Here is a 13596-nt window from a genome sequence, read left to right as displayed (position 1 = left end):
AATGGCTTCTGTTATTCTTAATTTCCTCACCTGTTAATTGGAGAGAAGAGCCTGGTGCCCTACTTTGCACAAAGTAGATATGTAATTATTAGCTTTCTTTTCCTCCCATCATTCCCAGTTCTACTTCCCACCAGTGCCTTTTTCTTCCCTAGATACCCCATGAGCTACCTATGCTCTGCCCTTATCCCTAAGGCTTCTGTTGATTGATGCTACAGCTTTCATTAGCACCTTCCCTGGATCATGTCATTATTTCCTTTTGTTTACAGAGTTTCAGCCCGTTTTCCAGCTAAGTGCAGCTTCTCTGTTCCTAACAGAAAATAAATTCTTTTTGTCAGTAAATCTCAGGAGACCATATTGTGTCCTTTACTAAAATTCCAATATAACATCTGCTGAATCTTACAGTGCAAGCCAAAAAGAAGTTATTAAGCTTGTATAGTTTGATTTGCTTTTTGTAAATGCTGGTTATATACTGCTAATCACTTGTATTCTAATAGGTGTTCAGTTTACCATCATATAATCTATTCCTTCTAGAACATGGATGCAAGTCTATTTTAAAATAACATGACGTTTTTAATTATAAAAGTGGTACTAGCTCATTGTACAAACTTTGAAAAGTCAGGTGAAGTACAAAGAAAAAAGAAAAAGAATGCCTGCAGTTATGATACATTGCAGAGATAACTCTCTTAACATTTTAGTGTATTTTGCTCACATACATTTTACCCAAGTTGAATATATGAAACTATGCGCCTATTTCTTTTCTTATAAAACAATACAGTAAACTTTAATGAGTACTATATTGTTTTCATTTTTTCTTTCCTCAACTTTCCACAATTAAATTTCTTCCATATAAGTCAACAAATATTAACCTCCTAAATACAGCATAAATTTAAATCATAACTCAACAGCCAATGTAAGCACATACTGTAGCTCAGTGGACTTCAAAAGAAGTCATTACAGATTTTAAACAAATATGATTTGGGTTTTTTTATTTTCTAAAATTTCTGCTTTTCATTAGGGGCTGACTTTGAAACTCATCATTACATTCTAATGATTCTCAATTTCTCCATTGCCTTTCTCTTGTTATAAATCACCAAGTGGTAATAAATAATAGAAAATCCAAAATTGGCTGACATAAGGGACAATTTTGTTTTCACTGTCTTTCCGTGGACAAACTTGCACTAATTTTCTTTACTTCTAATACAAAGATCCTCTTAATCTTGTAGCAATCTATCCATATTTTGGTTTGGCTTTAATCTTCACCTTCCTTTCTTATTCCCATCCCCCCCCAGTTCCTTTGTAATGAGTTTTTATTATGTTGAGCATGATTGTTCATCATTGATAGAAAGTTTTCCTAGTATTTTCAGACTTCCAGTGAATTCCAACTAGGTTGACTGAATACAGATGCTGCTTCTTTTTTATGACTCACCAAATTGGCCTATGAGTAAATCCGAGACATTCTTGAGAGGTTATATTTTAGCTTTGGAATGATTAGCAAGCTCATAGACAGATGGGTAGTTCTAATTTGCCAGGAGTGCCTACATTTTTGCAAGATTTAGTATGTCTACTTGCAGGGGAAGAAGGCTGTTCCACTTTTCCTCGGGTTGTAGTTTCTGAGACAGATGCTCATTCAGACACTTCATTGTTGGGCATTTGAGGAGTTCACTGCTGCAACCCTCCCTATCCTACAGTGCTGCACCTACACTCCTTAACGCTCTCACTCCAGCTGGGAGGAGATTCATGAACACAGTGACTGGATTTGGTTCTTTTCTGAATCTCCAGTGTCTGATCCAATGCTTGGCACCTAATTGACATTTGAGTTGAAATGATCAATCAGATATGGTAAAGCTCATTCCATATCAATCTCCTTTATTCTGTACAAATCATGTCAAATGACTAACCTAAACATCATTACACAAAAGTCAACAATACAGTGTTGTGATTAAACTAGTGGGCTTGGGAAGTAGTCTGTCTAGATTGGATTCCCAGCTCTACCACTGACTTGCTCTGTGAACTTGAACAGACGACTAAATTGCCTCAAATCTTCTGTTTACAAAATGGGAATGATCCTAATACCAAAATGACAGGACTGCAATTAGATGCGCATTTTTCAGGACAGTGCCTTTCACGTAGTACTTGTTCAATGCATACTAACAGCAATTATTGGTATGGAAGGTCTGTGATGGAACACAAGGGAGCACTCATTTGCACTGGACTGTATTAGTGTAAATCAGTATAGTCTAAATGTGATGGAAATGAAAAGAGGAACACAAGCACCTAAAAAATACTTCTGGGCATATAAATTTTGATCTAAGAGGAAATGCTGATGGAGTTCCTTTCTGGATAAGAAAGCACAGGGAGATCGCACACAATAAAACAGTGTCATCAGCACTTGTCTGATTAAATTCCATCTCTGGAATCCTCTTTCATTGTATCTCAAGCCTAAGTCCAGTCTCCCCAACAAGAGTGTAAGTTCCTTGGGTGTCAAGTCTGGGTCATAAATTTCTGGGTGACACAAAAAGTGGGTTGGGTTAATAAATAAAAAAACAAATGGATTACTCTTACAACTTTGTTAGATTGTTTCCATATATCAGTCCTATTAACTTGGAAAATAAAAAGTGAATTGAAAGATTAACTTTATTATCAGTTTAGCCCCAATGTTTCCTTTCAACCTTGTATGAACTCACTGGCCATCCTCCTCCTCCAGCAATGCACTAACCCCCTATTTGTAGACTCTTCTGACCCTTTGGTTTCAGTTCCCACTTTCTTTACCTGGAAGTTAAAGAAACCAACAGCTACTGTTGTGTTTTTAAAATCTTCAAAAGCAGGCGAGAACGCCAGCTCATTGAGAACAGAAGGGGTGGTCTGCTCTTTGAGCACCAATGTTTAAGCTTAGGTGCCCCAGAATTTGTGATATCTGAGACCAGTGAGTAGCCTCCTTGAATGAATGTGCTTGGTTCAATAAATCACTGTGGAAGAAATAAACTAATTTCCTAGTTTAAGGAGGCCATTGTCTCCTGAAATACTATTGTTCTTGTAAAACTGGGAACTAAGACAATATGTTTTTAGACAAATGTCTGATTTGGTGGTTCTGGGTAAGATGTGTTGTCACTAAAGGTTTGGTGAAGCAGCAGTTCTGTCTTCATTAAGAATGGCAAGATAAAAGATAGCAGAGGAGGTGGGTTTGGATATATTGGCTTGGCCAAACAGTTCGTTCGGGTTTTTCATACCATCTTATGGAAGAACCCAAACGAACTTTTTGGCCAACCCAATAATAAATTAAACTTAAACCGTAAGGTTTAAAAACCCAATAATAAATTAAACCGTAAGGTTTAAAGCAGATTTCTGAGGTGACCAGGGTAGCCTCTCTCCTCTGGAGACCTTTAGTGGGCTCAGTCAGGGGCTTTTGAAACGGTTTTCCTTTGATTCAACAAAGATGTTTGGTTGTTTTGGACAATAATTTCTTACCCATCCCCCTTTCCCCTTTAATTTGTCTATTGTCAAATAAAGTCATCTTTTTTTGATAGCTGGAATTCAGGAGGCATTGACATCTTGTGATGTGAGTTAAACTCTTCTGTGGCCACTGCCCCCGTTACCTGGCCTAAAGCCAGCCTGAAGTCCCCTCTGATGTATGAATCTCCTTTGCTAATCTGGCATTTATTTGGCCCCTTTCTGTACGTCATGAATCTCCCTAACTTGTGAATCCATGCTCTCCTTAGTAGTCATTCATCAGAAGGATCTATTTTATCTCCTCAAAGAAATCAGATTCATATTTTTCTGTTGTAAAAAACAGTCATCCAGATGAAAGGGCCATTGATCGTTAAACACTGAAGCACCTGCCAAGGGAAGGTATGGCTTTTGCTCCAGAGAAAGTCCTCAGGTCCCAGAGCCATACGTGGGGTGACTTACAGAGTCCTGTCACAAGGCAGGGTTAGGCAGGGCCTTCGTGAGCAGTGGTGTCCAAGCTTCAGGGCCTCAGAGCTCACTCTAGAGATGAGTAACTTCAGGGCTAGAAAGGGACCATGAGTATGAAGGCAAGACTTCACTTAGAATTCTACAAAGCTTTGCAATAGTAAGTCCAGGAACACTGGGTGAGATTAAACCCGAGCTGAGTCAAACAAATTGACTCCATTGGACAAAGATGCTGAAACATCATGCTCTCCTTGTTCTACGTTGTCCCTGCCTCTTCCCCATGGCTCCCCAATGTGGATTGGTGGCTTTTCAGTTAGTACACATTCCTTGAAATTTGAACACTGATCTTTATAAATTCTGCCTAAATATATGCACATGTGTTTTTCTAGCTATAACATTTACATAATATTGAAGAAGCAAAATAATATTACCCATTCACTTTTGTTTCTCAATTTTCAGAAAGTTTGTATTTCTTCCCTCTAAGTTTGGACTACGTGAACAGGTCATTCCCAGAGTAAAGCATTCAGGCAGATGTTTCCTTCAGGGGCAGACAGCGTAGGAGGAAATCTCTTTGATTCTTTTCTCTCTCTTTCTCTCTCTTACCCTCTTCTGCTTCTTTCATACCCTCTCCTGTTTCTTCTCACCTTTTCTTCACAGAGTATGGGAAATGAGGACTCAGCAGTCACCCTTTAATGTAGACAATATAAAATCTAAACAAGATAACCCAGGCCCTACAGAGGAAACAAAAGTGAGCTCTATAAAACATGAAGAAATGGAATATGCAACATAAACACAGAACAAACCTTGTTTCTCCGGAAACTGGTCTTCTTTAGCTATGAGCGGTAAGTCTTGCTTCCTGGAAATGACCACTGTAAAATGGATAAAAACACACCCATGAAACAGAGATAATCAAGTTAATCTTTTGACCCTACTCCTATTATTTTAATCTTTAAAAAAGAAAAAAAAAGCTATTCATTATTGTTACGTCAGAAAACATTCTAGTGTGATTCACGTTTTATCCCACTTTCTCTTTCTAAGAGGCCAAACAGCAATAATTAAGAACATACAAGTGCCAAATAGGGCAAAGAATAAGGAATCCTTTCTGCAGAACTGGAAAAACCTGTATTTGATTTACATAAGGACCCTTTCTTTTTTCTTCATTTTAGTTAAATATACCAGTTTCAGAAAGCGTTCCCCATGACATCGATTTTGCCACTCCAAAAGAAAAGTAGAATTAAAGGTACTCTGTTGGGTATTTATTGTTCTAATAATTAATAATAATTATTATATGAAGGTTTGGTTCTTAGGAAACAAGACGATTATCAAGGCTCTTTTCCAAAGACCTTGATTTTGAGGCGTAAGGAAGATTGCTGAACATCTTGTCTTTCTATCTTTCATATAGACTGCTCCATTGTTTATTAGTACAATGCAGAAAGATGCATCCTTCCTACTTTGTTTGCCTAAGAAGAATTCAATTGTACTATAAATCTTATAAAATAGTAGAATCACTTAGTATATATTTCTTCTATATTTGATTATATGTGTGAAAAATGTCTCTATAAACATTTAAGAGATTAACTTTGACTCTCCCATTTGGCTTCAAGTCCCCTGAAATTAAAAATGTGCTATTTATTTGGATGGAATAGGACATAAAATTGGTAAGCCTTCTCCGTTTGTCACTCACAATTGTCTTTTTTTCTCTCCTAAATTTATGAGGTCTTTATATCCACTCTGTTTTCTTTCCTTTTTCCTTATAGTTCCTCTTCCAACAGTGTTTGCTTTTTACCAGTCCCTGAAGAGCTTCTGTTGTCATCATTTAACATTTGAATGGCAATAATATTTTACAAAATGCTTTACAATTGCTTTTTACAAGTTCTCATGCCTTCAATAACTCTTAGGTTATTATTCGCAGCCCAGAGTTTTGCTGTTATTTGTAAGCACACAGGCATTCCTCCTGACACAGCCTTTTCCAGTAGGTTTGGAAACCTTTCACTGGAAATCATGTTCAGTTTTTTTTTATTTTTTTATGTTCAGTCTTAAGCTGCACAGGTTTTGAATATATTAGTTGTAGGAGCCTTAAAACTTTCTTGTGGTTTTTTGTTCTTAAATAGGAAATGCCATTTTAGATCAAAAGGAAAGTATTTTATTTTGTCTCTTCAGACTCTCTGAAAAATACAAGAATATGGGGTAATTTGATGCACACAATATTGAACCTGGAAAATCCTCAAATAACAGATGAGATAAAAAGTACAGAAGTCCTAAGAAATACGAGTTATTGGAATACATATTTAAAACTTCAGACCTATTCCTGGATGGGATTTTAAAATAGCGTATTTTTTAAAAGATTCTTTGTGTCTCCACAGTTAACAGAACTTCTGATCTGTATCACCACTCAGTTAAAGAATTTAGTATGAATGTTGATTTATTGATGTACGTTATTTTAAGAGTATATTCATGCTTCTTCCCTTCCTGTTCCCAGATAGTCGCCAGAAGAGTGAAGCTTTGAAGCGATTTTCCCAAATACCAAACTCTCTCAAGTTCTGTAAGATTCAGTCATTGACTACAACTTCAGACAACTTCTATACGTGGTCTTTATAAGAAACCACAACTAATGCCCATACAGGTTTCCACCATTAGTGCACTGGGAGCCCCATTAGGGAAATGTGGCAGAGGATGGGCGTGCTGCTTTCTGGAGTGTCTTTACACTCCGATGTCTGAGGAGAGCACACGCTCCTTTAAATCTCCTAAGAAACAACTTGAGCTAAAGTCACATTTGAGCTAATGTCAAGTCACACTTTTCTCCTTGGTAATATTTTTGACTTTTGGGTTATCTTGGGCTTTTCATTGCTCTACTGTACTTTGCCTAACAATCAGTTAAATTCATTCCCCTAGGGCAGTTATTCCCAAGCTTTTTCATACCAAGTCACATATAAAACGATTGTATTTGTACAGCACATCAGAGTAAACTGGGGAGGATTTTGGAGGTTTCTACATAGCACTTGGCACTTGGCACTTACATACAAAAAAAAATACGGTATTTTCTTTACCTTATATAGATATGCTAAGAAAAGCAAACCACAAATGCTAGGGAGAATATTACATGCTGAGTTTGTATACAATTTCCAAATAAAATCTTTTCACATTTTAAAATGAGAAATTGGAGCTTGCTTTAGCATAATAGCATTTTATGATAGTTTTATGGCTTGCTGGCCACACATACATCCTAATCAAGATTTCTTTAATGATGGTCTCTTCACATTCTTGATAGAAATCACGTGTGAGAAACTTTGCTCACAGGAGTAGGAGGTAGCAAATAGCAAAAACATATTTATTACTTTTTTTGACAGACTCCTTCATACCATTGAGCACAATTCGAACAATGCAAACTCTTTAAACACCAATAGTATATCAATGTTTTAAATATAACAACTCTTCTTTTTCCTTCATTGATAAATATAATATTTGAATTTCTTGTTATACAAAAACAAATTTCAAATCCAATTGGTATTTTTAAAAATCAAGTATTTCAAATACTGATGAAGATTTTCCTCAACAATACACAAATGTTACTTTATCTTAATAAGTTTTTGTAAATACTCAAATTATTGTATTGACTACACATCCCCTGCCAATTATTTTAATCTCAATTTACTAAAGTTGAAATTTTGGCCTTGTCATTACATATGAATACATTTTCCATAATCTTTGCAAATTTCCATCAAATAAGCTATTTTGAAGCCAAAACCTATACTTCAGCAAATCTGCAAAGTGAAAAATGTCCAATTTTTTTCAATTTCTCTTTTAGTTTATAAACTGTTGACAAAACTTTTCCTTTGAACAGCCAATGCAAATAAATATGAACCAGCAGAAAGTGGTATTCTGATAGTATTTTTTGCAAAAATCTGAAAATAGGACTGTGGATGCTTGGATTTTATTAGATTATCATTTTGATAATATGTGTAATTCACATCTATAGACTGACATTTATATCTGAGAGCACCTGTATAAATAAGACAATATATTACTTAGTCTCTGGACGTTCAGAAGGAATTCTTGATGTAAAGCCTTCTTGCGGTGCTACCATAATATATTCTTTTTTTAAATATAGATTTATTTTATTTATTTGTTTGTTTGTTTTTTGGCTGTGTTGGGTGTTCGTTGCTGTGCGCGGGCTTTCTCTAGTTGCGGTGAGCGGGGGCTACTCTTCGTTGCGGTGTATAGGTTTTCATTGCGGCCATTCAAATCTTATTGTTGCAGAGCACGGGCTCTAGGCACATGGGCTTCAGTAGTTGTGGCTTGCGGGCTCTAGAGCGCAGGCTCAGTAGTTGTGGCGCACGGGCTTAGTTGCTCCGCGGCATGTGGGATCTTCCCGCAACAGGGCTCGAACCTGTGTCCCCTGCATTGGCAGGCGGATTCTTAACCACTGCGCCTCCAGGGAAGCCCATATTACTTATTTCTAATGACTGTTGCAACTCTAGTAATTTGTTAGGAAATTTTCTGGCAGAGTAAATATGGTTCTCCCAAGTATTTTTCTTCAGGGCTCTGACAAGCATTATTACTATTAGTATTACTCAGCAATGAAAACGTTTTTTGATTTATAACCTTCTGGGTCAATATTTTCTCTGTCACCTGACATGTTATCAATGAATCTACAAATATTATTATTTAAAAATAGGCCCGTTTGGATTCCTTTTCCAGCTAGCTCCACCTGATGTACGAATATGTCTCATGCAGTGTGGTGAAAAGAAAAATTCTGTGATAATGTGAGAAAGCTGACTTTGGTTGTTAATTATGCCACCTTGGAAGGAGGTTTTTTGAGTTCAACATGCTGCCATTTTTAGAATTAATCTCTTTGTAAAAATCATGTTTCTTATTTTGTACCTTAAAAAGTTCAAATTGTTTTCTGTGTCCAATGACTCTTTTATTGTGAGATGTCAGTGTTTTGTTTTATTGACATCATTATTTCATTTGATAATTTTTCTATGTAAGTAAGATATTTAGGCTGAGAAAGAGAAAACTTACGAAAGCATATGAATCTGTATCTGAAATAATCATTTTATTATTGATTTTGTAACTTACACTTTTTATTTGGACTACTGGGGTTGTCTTGTATATATATGAAGGTATATGTACTTTGTTGTGTATTTGCTATAAAATAAATACCTGTAAAATGTAATTCTATTTAAATATAAAGTTCTTGACTGTAGGCCTTTATGATTCATGTTTAATTTTTTTCCAAATGCATTTTTAGGTTGTCTACATTTTCAGGAAATTTTAAAAATAACCCATGAAAACTGAGTCAATTTCAAGTAGTGAGACACTCATTTCTATTTAATTCAATAATTAAAATTCTAAAAACTAAAAAGTACAAATATCACTTACTCTAATATGACAAAATATTTTTTAGTTTGATTTTCTGAAGCTGTAAATTTTAGAGTCCCCTTAAAAATTGATTTGAATTACTTTTAACGATTATTTTTTTAAACATTGTTTTTTTTTTCTAAATTTCTAAAAGCAGAAAATAATTCATTGTGAAATCCATTTAAAAATCAGGTCTCAGCCAATTGTTAACACCAAAAGCTAATGAAAATATTTTTAAAAAGAATTAAGAAAATTAACAAAATTACTTTATCCCTTCCTTGACCTTCTGCTTAGTTACCCTGAGCTACAGAGAATTTTGTTGGTTCTATTTTTCATAAGTAGAAAATTCTAAAATCCCTTTTGGGAACCATCATGGTATTAAATAATTGAGAATAATTTCTTACATAATTGCGATTACCAATTTTCTCCTTGTTTGTTTCTTTAACCACTCCACTTCCTTCCCTCTTCTCACTGCCATCACCCAGGGTCAAGTATTCAAAAACTTCCACGTTGTTGTTTCTGAATCCAAGGACACTCCCTGGGCCAAGCCGTCCTATGCACAGCTAGCAGTTTGGTGTGAAATCTGATTATGGGGCAACTCTGCCCAGAAGGTTGAATGGCTTCTGGTTGTCCCTAGAGCCAGCTCCACACTCAGTGTGGCATTCAGGACCCTCCACAGCGTGGGTCCAGTTTGCCTTTCTAATCTGGCTTCTTGTTGTTCCTCCACTTCTGCATTCTACACAGTTAAGCTCAGTGGCCTTTGTTAGAATCCTTGTAGGAAGAGTGCAACCAATAACTAGCAAGTGATATGGGGAACTAGTTCTAAGTGGAGGCACTAACACCAGGAGAACTTGGGCCAATTTCAGTGTTTCTAACATGTCCTTACCTAGCCAGTCTGGAGCCACTTGGAATACTTTGTCCCCATAGCAATCTCTGAAGGGATGTACTAACAGTTAATTTCAAATAACTTCTTCCAGGTAGTCCCATCTGATCAACCACCCAGGCATCATACTTTTTCTTTGCTTCAAAGAACAATGTATTCTGCCATTTATTGAACTCTGCTATAGCTGTTTTGGTTTTCTTGGTTTATCTCCAACTATATATTTTTGCTATACCAAGGTAGAACCCTTAATGTATTGCTTTATGTATGTCACATGGTCCCTGAAATAATCTTTTTCATAAAAGGAGCTTTACCAATACTTACTGAATCAAAACAAATGTGTTTATAAAACCTATTCAAATGTTGGTATATTTTATTAATACAACTCATCTGAGGCAGTTTATCTGTCAGGAAGATGGTATTTAAAGTGACTGGGGTTTCTTAGAAGCCATAAGAGGGTAAAGTCACCACCTCCTTCTTTTTTGGAGAAAATATCTGGTATTCCATAAGTTTAATAACAATAACGATAATATTTAGAGAGAGAACAGCAACTCCTTTAATCTCAAAATAAGAGTGTGAATATATTTAATGACTGATAATTCTCTACTACAAAATTCAAAAAGAGATCAGAGTTTGCAGGCAAACCAGTTTTATATGGATCAAGTGCAGGAAAACATGTGTGAAGTAGTCAGTTATCAAAGGTACATTCTGAATCATAATAAAAATGCTCAACAATCTTCTATGAAGAAGGTAAAAAAGTGCACTCTGGATTTTACTAGAAATTAATAATTGTTTTATTCCTGCTATTTAATACTGATTTTGAATACATATAAATACAATGGTTGCAAATAACATTTTTGACTTGCACAATCATATCTAATTAGTTGCTTATCATAAGGAGTAGGAAAGCCAAGTAGATGGAGCAAGTTTGTATTGTTTTGCAGTAATGATGCTATATTTATGGTTTCAATTGTTTTTACTTTATTAGGATGTTTATAAATGAGTTAACCACTTAATATTGTACTTTGTTCTATCATATGAGCCCCCTGGAAAATAAAATAAAATAAAAGTAAAATAAGACAAGATAAAATAAACACACACTTACCTTCGGAGAAACTTTGTTTCCCTTCCTGCAGTCAAAAGTACTAGCATATAGGCTTCCTAAAATAATCTCCAAGAATATTTGTATGATCAGACTTGTTGAGAAGTTTTGTGGCAAATCAGGCTGTAATCCTTTGATATCACTGGACTGAAAAAAAGGTTTGTCTTATTGAAGAAGGGAAATAAAAATCATTTTTAAGGATAGTTTGTAAAAGATTTAGATTCACAGACCATGAAAGCTGGAAAGGACCTAGGTAGCATAACTCCTCATTTCTTTCAGAGAAGGAAATGAGGCACAAAGAAGTTTCACCAAATGACTATTTTAACGACAAGCCTCATGCATGAGAGAGAGAGATGTAAGAATGTAGGTGTCTTGAGTCCTGGTGCAGTGTTCTCCCTACTGTTCTCACTTTACTTCTGCTAATGACATTCTAGTTTTATCTGTAAGTCTTGGGAGCATGAGTATGCCACACTGTCTTTTACAAAACTAAGAAAACTTCAGCCAGATGAACACCTCTCCAGTTAGCTGCTCTTATATCTTTAATGAGGAGGGGAAAGCAGCTGGGGAAGGAGGGGCAAAGATAATTGCAGGAGAACTATCTGAGAAGGAGACTGTGGGAGGTTTTCAGAGGATTGTGGTTGCAACTCAGGTTACAGAGTAAAATGCTCCTACTGTCTAGCTCTCCTATCTGACCACGAAGGTACTTTGTTCCAAATGGTCACTAGTTTTGCTCCTAATGAGTTGGAATAGGGTCAGGTTGGTGACAAGGTCAGATGGGGATTTGGAATCACTTGACATAGAATCCAGTTTATAAAAGAGAACTCCCTCCGCAAAGGATCGTATTTCTATCGCCGCTGGGTTCCGTCACTTGCAGAAGCACAACTCAGGTTATTCTTCCTCAGTCCCTTCATCAAAACCTCAGACACTACCCATGTTATTTTTTCAAATATGGGAACAAAATCATTCTATTCATGGAAGAAATCCCCCTCTAACTTATAAATTAAATCTGAAGAAAACTTCCCCATTTCTCAGGAATGTTTATAAAGAAAAAAAAAATCATTTTTCATGACTGAGAAAAGCTTTCCTGTTGACTGGTTGATAAAGGGCTTTGGCCCAAAGGTCTGATTCGACCTAAAGAAAAACCATCACACTGGAACAGTCTGGGAAACGTTTCCATTTTCAGAGTATGGGTGAGAATAAACTTACACTTTTCCAGAAGAAATAATTTCTGCAAGTTAATCATATCCTTATGTTTCAAGATAGAATTTGGAGCCAAATTGGCAAAGAAACATGGCACAACTAACTTTTAAAATCCATAGTCTATCTTGTTTCTCTCTGCAATTGTTTAAAATTTAAACCAGCTTCCCTCAGATGTATCTATGTGTTTCCCAAACTCATCCTTTCAATAATCAATGGCAATTATATTTGGTATAATATTTGTTGAAAAATTATATCATTTGTTGCAAAGACAATAATCAAAAGCTTTTTGTTATTTATTGAGTATGATCATCCCCACTATTTCTTCCGTTAGTTAAGACAGTCAAGAAAGAGTTGTCTTTAAAGCCATGAAGCAAAGCCTGGTTAGAACTTGGAGATTTTGATTCGTGCTGCCCCTTAAATTCTCCTGAGGTAAGTCATACAGGAAGAACACGAAGCATATTTCTTCCTGAACCCATTTCTCTCCACACACAAGAACATTTTAGGAAAAGGTCTCTTAAATCTATCAATAAACACCGATAAAATTCTGTGCAATTATACATATTTTAAATGTTTCACTTTTACACCTATTACTTGAAATTTAAAAAATTAAGCTGCTAGCTGTCACCTTGATGAAACAAGTTTAATGCAGTCCTTTAAAAAAGAAATTGCAAAAGATGGTTTAAAAAGTAAATTAACAGAACTCTATAACATTATTAAACTCTATAACATTATTATTTAGCCTCTTGCTGAAGCTACGGTGAAAAGAAAAGGACATTATCATAAATCCCTGTTGGAAATGCATATTTTTAGAAAATCCAGAAGAATTTCTAAGCGACCCATAGCAACCGTTGGTGCTGCAGGCTAAGAAAACCCCCTTAAATACGTACAACCCACTTTAGCCTCAAACTCTTTTCTGCAGCTTGTTTTATGAACAGACTTCTTTAAATAACAAAAAATAGTATATATATTTTTTTAATTAAAAAAACACTACAATAAAAGTAACCTGTATTCCCAGCACCCAGAGAATTACTATTACACTGGTTACATATTAATGTATCTCTAATTTATTTTCTGTATACGCTTACTAAAATATGAAATGTATTCCATATAGTGTTTGTAACCTACTCTGTATCTTAGTGTACAG

General features: G+C 35.6%; 1 long non-coding RNA gene across 1 annotated transcript in view; it reads right to left on the bottom strand.

The window, feature by feature from the left end:
- Positions 1 to 13596, bottom strand: part of LOC309831398 — a 115131-nt gene that overhangs the window by 18247 nt on the left and 83288 nt on the right. The window contains exons 2-3 of the long non-coding RNA XR_014297582.1: positions 11256 to 11399; positions 4713 to 4778 (exon numbers count right to left, since the gene is read on the bottom strand). This is a non-coding gene — a long non-coding RNA (uncharacterized lncRNA). The remainder of the gene's footprint in view (positions 1 to 4712; positions 4779 to 11255; positions 11400 to 13596) is intronic.

This window comes from Grampus griseus (genome assembly GCF_964374135.1).
Source record: "Grampus griseus genome assembly, chromosome: 13".
In the NCBI taxonomy this organism is placed as follows: Eukaryota; Metazoa; Chordata; class Mammalia; order Artiodactyla; family Delphinidae; genus Grampus; species Grampus griseus.
This window is presented reverse-complemented; position numbering and strand designations above follow the sequence as displayed.